General features: G+C 38.4%; 1 protein-coding gene and 1 pseudogene across 5 annotated transcripts in view; both read right to left on the bottom strand.

Moving 5' to 3' along the window:
* The window catches only part of Xrcc4 (X-ray repair cross complementing 4), a 203,300-nt gene that overhangs the window by 93,556 nt on the left and 94,383 nt on the right, over window positions 1–15,361 (bottom strand). The gene's annotated exons all lie outside the window — the stretch shown is intronic.
* On the bottom strand, window positions 12,385–12,962 carry LOC101990047 (annotated as a pseudogene).

Here is a 15,361-nt window from a genome sequence, read left to right as displayed (position 1 = left end):
AATTCAAGCAAGGGAAATAAGTAGGATTTATATTGACATCAAATTTATAGACCAGGCTGGCCTCGAACTCACAGATATCTGCCAGCCTCTGTCTCCCGAGTGCTATGATTAAAGGTGTGCGCTGCCACCACCCGGCTTATTAAAAATTTTAAAAGTTTTTCAGATACTCATATCTTTGACATTTGAGTCATGTTTCAAGCCATCCCAATTAAAACAAACAAACAAAAAACAAAAACAAAAAACCCTAATCTTAGATTCAGTTTAAGTATTATAAGCTCATATAAATGGTAAACATTTGTTTAACAATAAGATAACAATGTATGAACTATCAGAGAAAGATCCTCAAATAGTGACTCATCAAAGAGCCTGGGCCTTTCTGTTATTTAATATAAGTTCAGCTGAACAGGATGGCACATGTCTCTATTCCAGCAGACAGGACAGAGAGGCAGACAGACATCTGTGTGTTAAGAATATGCCTTTTCCATTTAATCACTGTATGTCCTTGGATAGATTATGCAACCTTCCTTAAATGAGAGTATTAAGGCCTGATATTGATTGTGGTCAAGAAGAAAAAAGATAGATTATAGAAAGCAACTAGCTGCACAATAGTCTACAAAGAACACATAAAAATCAATCTTGACTCAATTTTCCATCATTCTTTTTGACCAACAACTCACAAGATTAAATGACCTTGCTTTTGAACAAGAAACAATTTAAGAAATCCTAGTCAGCCTAATTGAAATTCTGCTTGGAATGGAAGATAAGAATTACACAGACAGATCTGGAGAAATCTCTACAACACTCAATTTTTACAGAAAAGTTAATAAGCTTCTTTAAGGAGAAGTCCCAGCACATTAACTAGTAGTATCACACACATACTTCGGAAAGGTGTGAGAGTTGGTCACTGCCCTAGATATTTTAGCTTTTGGCAACAGTGCCATTTAAGTCTTTATGAAATATTCTTATCAAAATTTTCTTACAAATGTCCAACGGACGTAATGGATGCTTCAATCTGATAAAATCTGCACAGTCCATGGTAAATGTAGATTAATCTGCTAAGGCTGAGATGGTAATCCATGATTTACTATTTTCTTAGAGTTCAAAATAAGGCAAACATACGATTCACTAAAACAGCACTGCTGAACATTATGAATGCAGAAAGACATTTGTTAAAGGTGACTGATATTAGGCTGGCAGGACAGTGGAGCTATTTATTATTATGGAATTATTTTTATGGAGACACAGTGTGTACATAGACCTTTAAAAAATATTCCAGGATAGTTTCATGGAAAGAAAAGGACAATAAGCAATAATCTGTTATTTGGCATGGTATCCAAAAGCTAGATTAAACTAGGAAGAAGTGCTATTAAAAGAAGCACATTGTGTGGTAAGTGAGTGGAAGCACCTCACTGAATGTTTCAAAGTCCAATAGCCAAAGGAATTGTGACTCATTTGACCTGTAATAAATGACAAATCCATGGAAAAGGGATCTCCCAGGCAGTTTATAATCCATCATAGTACATCATAGTACATCTGTGAGTAAGTGGCACACCCGTCAAAGCACAGAGGAAGAATAGAGTCTTTTAGGCTAATTTGGATACAACACAAAGTTAAATAAATGTCACAAGCCTTGGAGAAAACAACTGGTAAAAACCGTACTTTATCCTCCTAAAATGCTTAGGAAGATTTAATTGTGCAAAATTAAACTACCGACTACTGGATTTTGTTTAGCTATGTAATTGTGTTCAAATAAACTATTAGTCTGTATTCACAGCATACTAAACAACAATAAAAGTCCAAATCTGTCCATAATTTACAAAATGGCATTAAAACAACTCAGCAGATATGCTATTTTAAGAAAATCAGATTAAACTTCATTTATTGTGTTTGTCTCAAATATATTCAATTATGTTACAAAGAATTTGGTCACAATTTATAAAATGCTAAAAACACTACTATTGGTAAGATAAAGAATGGTTGATGTAGAAAAACACATTAGTTCATGCACCTTTTCAAAACAGTAAAGAAGTAGCGAGTAGAAGAACAAAGAAAGTGGGTCAAATTTATTTTACAAGTTAGAAACTTTTGCTTACTAGAATAAAACTCCTAAGAATAATAGTAGTCCAGAGTTCTATAAACTACAACTACCTTTATATGTGTGTGACTTCCAGAATCTTTGGCTAATATATAAAAGTTGCCTTCTTTATTATTCACAATCATAAAGAAAACAAGATACAAGATCTCAGCTCATAGTTCAGATGATTTCCATTAAGATGAGCTATACTTCATCTCTTTATAGACATGCATTTTTAATTTCCATCATGCTGACAGTGCAATAACAACAGAATCAGGGTGTTTAAGAGATGGCTCCTTGGTTAAGATCATGTGCTGACTAATGATGGGGACCGGAATTCATGTCTCAGCACCCATGTCAGTTGACTCATAAACGCGCGCGACTCAGTTCCAAGGCACCAGATGTAGATACATGTACACATACGCATACACACAGAGAAAACAGACTAATCTTTTAAATGAAAATGCAGTACCATCTTTAGTACACGAAGTATTGTAATGCATGTGCCAATTAAATAAAAAGGTGGAAGAACATCAAACAAGCAACCTCACTGAAGCAAGTTGAGTTCTTACAGCAGAGTAGGGAGAATTCCTTAGACTCATTAGCACCTGCTGGCTCAAGAAATACCTTACTTTTTCCTCCAAAAGAATAAAGAATACATTAGTAAATTCTTAGAATCTTACAGCTCATGATTTAATTTTAAGTCTTTGGTCTCTAAACAGGAAGATAAACAATAGAACACCATGAATAAAAACATTGGCCCCTGCATCCTTGGTTCTCAAACAGTGTTTTTCACATTCTATGATAAAACTGCCATTCACACTTTGTGATCCAAGTTATAAAAACTTGGCTTTCAGCAAGACTTTCTGACTATGTGTTTACAGAAGGTTGTTTGTGTAAGTAGCAGATGCTATTCCTTTTTTTTTTTCGCTTCTTAAATCTTTTATTAAATGAGTTCTTTAAAAGTCCATACATATATGTATATAGTACATTTAGATTACTGTAACTCTCACCCTCTCTGATAGTTTGAATGTAATTGGCCCTCATAATCACATAGGGAGTGGCACTATTAGGAACTGCACTGGTGGAGTGGGTATGGCCTTGTTGAAGGTAGTGTGTCCCTGTGAGAGTAGGCACTGAGATTTCCTATGTTCAGCATACCATCAGTGTCTGCAGTCAACTTCCTCTTGAAGGACTCTCAGCTATTACTTCAGTACCATCTCTGCCTGTACACTGCCATGCTCCTCATCATGATGATAATGGACTGAACATCTGAGACTGTAATTGCACCACCCCAATTCAATGTTTTTTTTTAAAGAGTTGCTGTGGTCATGGTGTCTCTTCACAGCAACAGAAAACCTAACTAAGATACCCTCTCTTATTTTCATCTGAATCCCACTTCATCATGCCTCATCTCCTCTATATGACCCTACTTCCCATATTTTTGTCTTTTGTTGCTGTTTTGTGATGTACTGAGTTTAACCAGAGCCATGTATGATCATGGTTTGTAACTATCCGCTTGAAAAGTAGTGGGTTTATCAGAAGAAAAGGTCTGCTCTTCCTCCAGAATCCATTAGAAGCTGATAGTGCATCAAGAGGGGTAAGACCACCTTGGTTCCTCCCTCTTCTATGACAGACTATTTACAGGCTTAGTGCTGTGCAGGCCCACTTCGGGTATCCACTAATAATAGAGGATCATGATCATAGTGGCTACTTTTCAGTCATCAGATGATATTTCACAGTCTTTCTCTGAATCCTGGAGTTCTTACATTTTCCTTCCCTCAACTCTGTTCTCCTGCATTGTTCCCTGAGCCTCAGAGAGGTGGCATGAATGTTCTGTTTAGGGCTGATTGGCCCTTATTCCCAGCATCTTAAACAGCCCTGTGTCTCTACATTAGGCCTCGTACACTCTGAAGGGAATTTTTTTGATTAAGACTGAACATCTGTGTACAGGTATAAAAAAGTATTCAGAAGACATGTTTTTATTAATCCTGATTTCCTTTGTAAGAGATATTAAATAAAGAAATGCGAGTCACTACACAATGTGGTCAAATACATATTCATTAAATAGTCACGCATGTTCACCCTTAAATGGGACATCTGCATCATTGTCCTCTTCCCCAAGGTGCAGTTATCATTGTGGAAGAGATGGTTGAAAGAATTAAAGAGATACCCAGGGTGATTGTCATGAAAACCTGTCTGGACTGTACTGTCATTGCAACTATAAGCACACAGCAATATGGATACCTGCCCAAGACTGACTTGTCTTCATAAATAATGGAAGTGGCTACAAGGAGTAGAAATCATTTTTTCTTTAATGGTAGAAAAAAGGGTTCAGAGGGAAAGGAATGGAGAGGCTCAAGGGTTATCTGGAGTGTGTGTGTGTGTGTGTGTGTGTGTGTTAATAATACACTGTGTGTGCCTGTGTGTGTAAAATTGTCAAAGCAACTTTCCTTTTGAATGCTTTCTCCATTTGCCAAAAAGTCCATTTTTTTTTCACATTGGGATGCTATATGATACTACTGTACAGAAAGAGCTCAGGTGTAGGCTTGCTACTCCCTTGAAAAACCGTGAGCCGGGCGGTGGTGGCGCACGCCTTTAATCCCAGCACTCGGGAGGCAGAGGCAGGAGGATCTCTGTGAGTTCGAGACCAGCCTGGTCTACAAGAGCTAGTTCCAGGACAGGCTCCAAAACCACAGAGAAACCCTGTCTCGAAAAAACAAAAACAAAACAAAAAACAAACAAACAAACAAAAAAAACAAAGAAAAACCGTGAGAAGAATCTTTAAGAATCAACTAAGCAGTGTTCATTGGGGCTCAGAGAGAATGAAGTGGCAATCACTGAATCTGTATGGGTCTGTATTCTCTCTGTAAATATGTTATGGTTGTTAGTGAGGTGTTTTTGTAGGGCTCCTAACCATGGGAGTGGGGGTGTCTCTGACTCTTTTGCCTACTCTTGGGAATCCTTTCTGTATACTATGTTGTTTTACCTGGCCTTGAGGATTTGAGCCTAGTTTTAGCATATATTGTTGAGACTGTTTGGGAGATAGCCCTGAAGGCCTGCTCTTTTCTGAAGGGAAACAGAGGAGGTCTGGGTAAAGGGACGGGGTGAGGAAGAGACTGCGAGGAGTGGCGAAAGGGAAACTCCAGTTGGGATGTCTCAAAAATAAGAAAATATAATTTTAAGAACTGTGAAAAAATTTTTAAAGGCACATTAATAAACCTTATATATTTTTTCTAAATGAGTGACAAAGCTACTCAGGAAAAAAGTAATACTAGTGTTTGCAAGATTTTCAACATTAATATTATTACATTTTTTTGTTTTAAAAACATAATTTTGATACCTTCCAAACAATGCTAGAAAGTATCACAAAAAGGATCAAAAAGTATAAGACATTTCATAATTTTAGAACTCCCAATCATAAATGCTAGAAGCATCACACTGAAACCAGTTAGGGTAAGAAAACTCATAAAAAGTCAAAAGAATAGTTAAAAGAAAGGAAGCCTTTATTTTAGCAGACATCATCCATGATAAATGTAATATCAATAAAAAGCAATTCTATTGCAAAAGGACAAATTTAAAAGTAAAGAATAGCTAGTTACTCTCATCTTTAAATTTTCATTCTTACGATCAGTTGGAAAGAAATTAACTTTTTAACAATGAAAAAATTAAAATAATGAAAATTATGCATGCTATCTGTATTCCTACTTTAATAAAACTGCTTTTAATAACCACATTAGAATCAGTGATTTATAAATAAAGAAAACTTTAATTTTTATTAACTCACTGTTTTAGAAATTTCTTTGGTTATAAAACCTATCTTTAACAAAAAGTACTTAAGTACTTATAATGGAATGAAAGTAATTTCTTACATTTCTCTTATCCTGCTTCTACTTAATTTTAACTTTTCCCACTCAAACAAAACCACTGGAAAAGCATTTGAAACAAGGGCAGGTAGCTCTTTCTTCAGAACCCATGATGGATCATTTAAGTGGATTACCCTGGATTATCACCATCATGGCCACTGAGCTCAGCAATAGTAAGGTCACCAAGATGACACACTCAAGAAAACATTCAAGTTGACTTAATAATCTTTCTAAGCTCATCTTGTAAACATTACACTATCAACCAAAACAGTCTGAGATCACATGTGCCAGTGGCTCATAATGCAAGTCTCGCTCATACAAGGAAATTCTTTATGTCTCCGTTCATTCTGGGACAAAGTTTTATTTCATTTCTACCCTTTTAAAAACCTCTACTAGTGGGCAACCACATTTCATAAGTGACAAAAAGAGTACACAGCATACAGTTTCTGTGTTCCAGAGGACCTTTCTCTTTCCTCTAATTGCCTCTTGGTGCACTTAAGTTGCATTGATAATATGTCAAATGTTCAAATGAGCTGATGTCTGTTTCTGTGGGCCACAGGGACTATAAAATTAGACTGACAGACATGATACTGTCAATATTTGATCCCTAGTGATACACAGATTCTGAGTTGCAAAAATTTTGGTATGATCTGTAGTAATAGCTTATTTTTTCTTCTAATTATGTGAGTGCATGTGCATGCTCTTAGGAGGCAGAAGACGAATCTCTATGAGTTCAAAGTCAGCCTGACCTACAGAGCAAGATCCAGGACAGTCAGGGCTACACTGAGAAGTATTATCTCAAAAAAGGCAAAAAAAAAAAAAAACCTTCAAAAATCATCCAGTGATCAATTCCTTTAGACAAGACATTAAAATGTTTAATATAATCAAACACACTCTGGATTAAAATATAAATCATCTCTAGACTATCTTAAATACTTAATGTAGTATAAATCTTGTAAAAATAGTTGTTTCTACTAGACAATTTAAAAACAATAGTTCTGATATGAAGTTGATTGAGTGTGTAAATGAGGAAACTGGTCAGCAAGCAGCAACTGAATATATAGAAGGTGATGAGCAGGTAAAGTGTGTATACAATACATGTTATATAAGGAACTTGAACATCACAGAGTTTGACCTTAGCAAGGGACACTGGATGTAATCCCCTGTAGATACAAAGAGACAGAGATACACCATTACTCATCACTCATCCCTTTTCCCAAGGGTCACAAACATGCACTTTAAGAAGCAACACAGGGGTTGGAAATTTAGCTCAGTGGTAGAGTGCTTGCCTAACAAGTTCAAGGCTCTAAGTCTGGTTCTCAGCTCCAGGGAAAGAAAAAGAACAAGAAGCAAAACAAATGACAGTAATGGAAAAAGGGAGCCATGCCTAAAATATAAGGAATTGTTGAGGTCTATTCCAGAGTCAATGCCTTTTTTCATGCATTTATATATAACATTACTTGAAAAACTTAACACCAAAGGAAAACCAGAATATACGGCTTACTTTATAAAAAAATCACCCATTTATAACCTTTAATTTCATCTGGTTTATTCATTTAAGTTACAAACTAGCATGGTGGTTTTGTTACCATATTGTTAACAGCGATGTGACAAAGAGTACCCTAAGCTCTTTTCTTTTTGGCACTCTACAAAACACCTTGCATCTGTCTTCGTGTAAACTCCAAATTCTCGAAGCTTCACTCTCTTTTACCACTCCTTGGTTTTACCACAGGCTTACATTTGTCACTTTGGGCTCACATTATGTCTTTCATCTGGCCCCCCTACTGGTGACCCTTCTCATCCACACACCACACACTCAGATCTGTCTGGAGAGCCTGCTGATATCCATCCCTCACACGTCCCAGGCTCTCAGAGTTAACTTGCAGCTAGCACTGCATCAATGCTGGTGGGCTGGCAGCACTCCAGAACTTCATCATGGATAACCTTCTCTAGGCTTTTGATCTTATTATGGCTTATAAGTGACAATGATGAATTGACTTAAGGGACCAGATGTGCTGCTTTTGGTAGAGATCCCTGTCACAGTAACAGAAGGTGAGAATTCTATAGATGGCATTCTAGAACTTCAGCTGATTTCGAGGTTGCTGCTATACTCACACCATCCTCTGTTTCCACTCAGTTGTGTTCTAATTTATGGAATCAATGCAGATGGGAAGCTTCCCTTTCCTAGGTGAAACTATAAGTGATTCATACTTTGTTTTCTTGCATTAGTATTAGAACCTGAACCTAGACCTCATCCATGGGAGGTATCCGTCTTCCACTGAACTGCAACTCTGGATGGGGGTATCTTTAAGTTGTTTTTTACTGCAATTAATTGTGTTATGTATTTAAGTGTATGCAGTAAGTTTTACATATGAGTCCTTCGAACTAAGGGACTAAATATTAAATTAAAAGTTTCACAAAGATTTGATAGTTCAATTTGTTTTCTTTTTCACAATAACACAAATGTATTCTATAACTACAGAATAAACATACGATGGGATATTTTAGCACAGGCAACATAATAAATATGTTGAAAGGAAATATAGTGTATCTTTGATTTTAAAAATACAAAGTACGAAGTACCATCTCTGTGATAGCCACACTTTTAAAATAAAAAGTAATCAGGAATTAGTAGTTCAGTAGTAAAACACTAATTGGGTTTTAAAAAGAATTGCATTACAAGAAAGACAGTATTTAAGAAACCTAAATAGATTCAAAATAGCGCCTAAGATAAGTGTGCATTAAGGAAGCACATTCTACCATTTTAATAATAAGTTATACTAAAATATTTTGAAATAACATGTAGTATATTTACAGTATAACACAAATTGCACAAACCACAATTTGATCCTCAGTAGTTCCACATGGCTAACTGCTAGCTTATTGCATAATAAAATTCTAGCCATATCTTTAGGTAAATGAATAGAAAGAATTTCAGCTTTCTAGAATGCTTCTATTTTACTTCATATCTCAACATTGCATCCACTCCAGGCTTCAGTTTTCATGTAATATCCTCATCCAGTCTTTCTATATTAAACACTCTTTCTGTAGCTTAATATGGTTCTTAGTCTTTTTTGAGAATTCAACAAAAATTTAGATCCTTGATTCTAAAGAATGATCATTTTTATTGTGATTGGTTGAACCGTAATTCTTACCTTTTTTTCTATAGAATACCCACAGACACATAAACAAAAACAATTCATAATCAAGAAAGATAGCTCAGTGAGTAATAGCAGCTGCCACCCAGCCTGTATACCTGAGTTCAATTCCAGATACCCACATTTTGCAAAGAAAAAATGATTCCCATAAGTTGTCCTTCTCTAACCTCCTTATGAGAGAGACCAAGGGTGGGGAGGGAATATTGGAAATCTTCATCTTTATTTAGAGTCTTCCTAATTTTCACCCAAGTACTTAGGAGGCAGAAACCATCAAGAATAGTGTATCTCACATAGGTCTCATAGATCTTTAAGTTTGAGAATGTTACAGAATGTAAGAATTAAAAATCAGGAGAAGAGCTGAAAGGGTCACCTTCTGATGAAGACATTGAGTCAGGAACAGTCAGCATTCATGGCTACATGCACTGGATCCTTGTGAAAATGAGCCTACCCACACACTGAGACAATGGGGATGCTCTTTTGGGAATTCACCAAGACCAGCTAGCCTGGGTCTGAAAAAGCATGGGATAAAACCGGACTTACATAGCGAACAATGAGGACTACTGAGAACTCAAGAACAATGGCAATGGGTTTTTGATCCTACTGCACATACTGGCTTTGGGGGAGCCTAGGCAGTTTGGATGCTCAACTTACTAAACCTGGATGGAGGTGGGCAGTCCTTGGACTTCCCACAGGTCAGGGAACCCTGATTGCTCTTCAAGCTGATGAGGGAGAGGGACTTGATCGGGGGAGGGGGAGGGAAATGGGAAGCTGTGGCGGGGAGGAGGCAGAAATCCTTAATTAAATAAATAAATTTTAAAAAAAAGAAAAAAAAAGAAAATGAGCCTTCTCAACAGTCAGATACGGATAAAGGCAGGGCCCATGAGGCCTTGCTACTCACTGCTGAACTAGTGACTCCACAGAAATTCCAGGGTTGAGGGAATCATGGCTTCAGTTATATACCCACTAAAGACCCCACCAAAGTTAGATGGATAGTTCCCGTCCAATGGTTACACAGATGGCCAGGTTTAAATCAAAAGAATCACAAAACATGACAAACCCCAAAATTATGATTCTGGTACTTGTAAGGATAGGGTGGGGACACTGATAGGGATTTGAGGGAGGTAAGAGGATGCTGGAAAAGAGAAATAAGAAGATATTGCTAATATGAATGAAACTGTTAAATAACAATCTACAAATCCTCCTGAATTTATAGACATTGGAAGGTCCTGTGGATGTGCCTAATGACAAGGTCTCTATGATCTAAGATATGCCCATGGCTATGAAAAAATAAAAGTGTGGTGGTCCAAAAAATCAGAGATTAGACTCTGAAGCACAATCACTGAAGATTCCATGGTCCTGAAGTGAGTTCAGCTCAGTTACCTCTATGAGATTTGCTCTGTGCCTCAGAGATGCAGTTAGTCCATGTCTATGTTTCTGAATCATGCTAATAACAGAGCATAAATTGTTTTCTATATAAAATTAAGATAAGCAAAAAATATGCTAAACTTGGGGCTAGAGAGCTGACTCAATGGTTAAGAGCACTTACTGCTCAGCCCGCAACCAAAGCTTGGTTCCCAGCACCTCCCTGCGGCTCATGAGCACTCTTAGCTGCAATCCTAGGCACTGTATCCATGCTCACTTTGCTCAATGCGCTCTTTATGCAGACATTACTTATACACTCATACACATAGGCAAACATTCATACACATGAAATGTTTTTAAAGGAAAAACAGAGATGCAGAATGCTTTTCTAAAGTGTTTAAAGTATTTTTCCTTCTTATCAGCAATGTGTAACAGGTCAATTTTGTCTGCATCTTTCCCAGTGCTGATTTAATTTGTATCTCTCTGAAGTAATATTAGACTTTATTTTGGCAAATTTGATTTCCCTAATGACTAATAGTGTTTGAAGATTTTCATTTGGTTATTAGCTATTAGTGAGTGCTATATCATCTTCAGTGAAATGCCAATTCAATTGGTAACATTATATTAGGTTGTTTCTTTGCTTTTTATTTAGTTATGCGGTTCTTTATTTAGGAAACATGACCCTTGTCTGATACATGACTTTTGAACACTTTCTCTTAAATTATGGCATTTACTTAATGGTGTCCTTCGGAGCTACAAAACCTTTTATGATAAATACAATCAACTTTTGTCTACTGTGTATTTTGTTTTTTTTTTCAAATAGTTAAGAGACTTTATTCTAACAGCTATAATTACAGTGCTTGTCGAAATGAAAACTGAAAACAAGTATACAAAACAGTTAATTACTAATTGTGTATTGAAAGCAGTCAAGAGGTTCCACAACACCAAATAAACCAGTTCTGAGATTTCCCCAAGATAAATTTAACAGCTCCAGCTTCTTCAGTGTTTATCAAAATACAAAAGAAAAAAGTAGAGGTGTCTTTCGATGGCAAATGGGACCCTTGCAGGCTGAGGGAGAAAGCTACTTCACACAAGGGCATGGGGTGCTCCAGGATGTGGGTCTGGAATGGATCGACCCTCCCAGCTTGCCAGCCCTCCTGCTGGTGAGACCCAGGCCTCCTGCCAGCGCATCCATGTGGGCCCCCAAGAGTAAGCTGGGTATGTAGACTGCCACCTGGCCCGGCTGCACACCAAATACAAGTCGGGCCCTGCACCCCACAATGGCTCCCAGCCCACCCCTAGGTGACCATGTGAGCACAAGGCTATGGAATGCAGGTGACCCAAAAACAGGCAAGTCACGGGGGCTCTACTGTGACCATGCAGGGGATGGTGGTTTGTCCACAATCTTTCCTGTTCCCACGGGGGAACAGGTGATCCAATGGACTAGCATTCAGGCCATTACTGCAAAACCTTCACTAGGCATAGTCTCCGTTCTGTGTGTTCAAGTGTTCTTGTCTTGTATTTTTTTTAAACTATTTTAAAAAATGCGCTGAGTTTGGGTAAAAACCAACCACCAAATGGATACTGACACCAGTCTACAGCCCAATGGCTCCCGGAGGCCAGGTGTCCCTACACCCAAATCCCTTCTCAATACTGACAGTGAGTTGATTCTCTTTTTACAATAAAAAAGCTAAGTGATATTGCATAGGAGTAGCAGAGACTGCCTCAGTGGAAACAGAAACATTTACATTAAATAAAAACCTGGTTGCAGGGTGCGTCTGCACCTGTACAGCACGGAGCGATGCACACTGTGACCAATCCATGGAGACAGCTTCTGGCACTCAGGACCAGAGTCGCATGTTTGCCAGGAGAGAGGTAAGTGGAGGGCGGAGAAGAGAAAGTGAGAGGGAGGGAGGGGTCTGGTTCACTTCCGGTTCCGGAGCTGGTTGGACAGTCAGTCTAGTCCTTCGCAGAGCAGAGCTCCTCCCCGCTGGTGGCACAGGTGGCCTGAAAGTACCAGCTCCTGTGGCATAGAGAGTGCAGCCCCAGCTTGTCTATGATTTTGGCCACATTCATGGCATTGGGAAGGTCCTGCTCATTGGCAAATACCTAGAGAACGGCATCCCGGAGCTCATCTTCAGCTAGCATCCTCATGAGCTCTTCACGGGCCTCACTCACATGTTGTCTTGTCATTGCTGTCCACTATGAATATCAAGCCTTGGATGTTCTGGAAGTAGTGGCGCCACAGTGGCTGGATCTTGTCCTGGCCGCCCACATCCCACACAGTGAAGCTGATATTCTTGTACTCACTGTCTCCATGTTGAAACCAAAGGTGGGAATGATGGTCAGAATTTCACCCAGCTTCAGTTTGTATAGAATTGTTGTCTTCCCTGCAGCATCCAGGCCCACCATGAGAATGCACATTTCTTTTTTGCCAAAAAGGCCCTTGAAGAGGTTTGCAAAGATATTCCCCATGCTTGTCGACAAGTGGAAGTAATACTGGCCAGAGACTTCCGCTGTGGCTGCGCCCAGCCAGGCATTGGTTTCGCTCCCACAAGATCTCTACTGTGTGTTTTGCTTTTGATATTATAGATAAAAACTAGGAATTTTCTTCATTTTAGTCTATCATCTACTTCAGTTAGTTTTAGAAACATATTAAGCAAATATTAAAGTTAATTTACATTTCAAACACATAAAAACTGTCCAACTAAAATAGAAAAAAACACACAGTTATCTTTTGTCTGTTAAATTGTATTTGTAATTTTGCTAGGGATCAGTAGAAAATAACCATAAAAATTGTGTTGGAAGCCGGGCAATGGTGGCGCACGCCTTTAATCCCAGCACTCAGGAGGCAGAGGCAGGCGGATCTCTGTGAGTTCGAGACCAGCCTGGTCTACAGAGCTAGTTCCAGGACAGGCTCCAAAACCACAGAGAAACCCTGTCTCGAAAAACAAAAAAAAAAAAAAAAAAAAAAAAAAAAAATTGTGTTGGATTTATGTAATGCCCATCCTTACTCTAAAGGTACATTGTCTTAATTTCTATATCTTTGTAAAAACTCTTAAAGTTCTGGTTCTTGTTTTTAGGACTATTTTGACTATCCTAGTTCAGTTTAAATTTTAAGATGGGCATGTCAATCTGCCAAAATACCAGCTGTGATTTTGTTATGGATGTGTGAAAACTAAAATCTGATATAACTGGCTAATTTGAACTAAGCAATATAAAAATTTCCAATAAAAAATTCATATGCTTTCTTAGTTATTCAAGTTTGCCTTCCTTTTTCCCTGTTTTGTGGTTTTTAATATACACATTCTGGATTTGTTTGTTTGTTTGTTTGTTATGCAACTTAGTCCTCAGAATTTGCTATTATCACTATTTTTAAAGAGCTGGGATTGGATCTAGGAGCTCACACATGGTAAGAAAACGCTTATGAGTAGGGATATTCCCAAGTCTATTCTTGACACTAATCTCCATTTTCTTGAGTTCTTCCTGTTTGTTCATTGCAAATTTACAGAAATACAATTGGGTTTTATGTCCGGTGCTCCAACGTGGGTCTCCGTCTCCTTTCATCGCCTGATGAAGGTCAACATTCAGGAGGATGCCTATATGTTTTTCTTTGGGTTCTCTTTATTTAGCTTTTCTAGGATCACTAACTATAGGCTCAATGTTCTTTGTTTATGGCTAGAAACCAAATATGAGTGAGTACATCCCATGTTCCGCTTTTTGGGTCTGGCTTACCTCACTCAGGATAGTGTTTTCTATTTCCATCCATTTGTATGCAAACTTCAAGAAGTCCTTGTTTTTTACTGCTGAGTAATACTCTAATATGTATATATTCCATACTTTCTTCATCCATTCTTCCATTGAAGGGCATCTAGGTTGTTTCCAGGTTCTGGCTATTACAAACAATGCTGCTATGAACATAGTTGAGCATATACTTTTGTTGTATGATAGAAATCTCAAGGTCCAAGTCAGGAGCAGAAGGAGAGAGAGAGCGCGAGCAAGGAACTCAGGACCGCGAGGGGTGCACCCACACACTGAGACAATGGGGATGTTCTATTGGGAACTCGCCAAGGCCAGCTGGCCTGGGTCTGAAAAGGCCTGGGATGAGGCCAGACTCGCTGAACATAGCAGACAATGGGGACTACTGAGAACTCAAGAACAATGGCAATGGGTTTCTGATCCTAGTGCACGTAATGGCTTTGTGGGAGCCTAGGCAGCTTGGATGCTCACCTTACTAGAAATGGATGGAGGTGGGGGTTCCTTGGACTTCCCACAGGGTAGGGAACCCTGATTGCTCTTCGGGCTGAGGAGGGAGGGGGTCTTGGTTGGGGGAGGGGGACGGAAATGGGAGGCGGTGGCGGGGAAGAGACGGAGGGAGATCTTTAATAAATAAATAAATAAATAGAAAAAAAACAAAAAAAAACAATTGGGTTTTATGCATTGTTATCACACAATAACACCAGATATACTCATCTCAGCATGAAGGATTTCCCTTAGTGTTCCTGATAAGGTATGTTGCCAATGACTGTCTTATACTATAAATATGATTTGATTTTAAAATTGGCATACACAGTGTCAAGTATAGTGATTAACATTTTCAAATACTCTTTTTCTAGTGGATTCTCCTCCTCCTTGTCTTTCCTTCCCTCACTCCTCTCCTGCTCACTCTTGCTTATTCCTTGGTCTCTCTTGTACTTCCCTGTCTCAGGCTTCTTTTGTACAGCTCCACAATACCCACACCTCCCCTCGTTCTTTTCTTTTGTACAGCTCCACAATACCCACACATCCCCTCTTGTTCTTTTCTTTCGTACAGCTCCACAATACCCACACCTCCCCTCTTGTTCTTTTCTTTCGTACAGCTCCACAATACCCACACTTCCCCTCTTGTTCTTTTCTTTTGT

This window comes from Microtus ochrogaster, chromosome 19 (genome assembly GCF_000317375.1).
Source record: "Microtus ochrogaster isolate Prairie Vole_2 chromosome 19, MicOch1.0, whole genome shotgun sequence".
Classification (NCBI taxonomy): domain Eukaryota; kingdom Metazoa; phylum Chordata; class Mammalia; order Rodentia; family Cricetidae; genus Microtus; species Microtus ochrogaster.
This window is presented reverse-complemented; position numbering and strand designations above follow the sequence as displayed.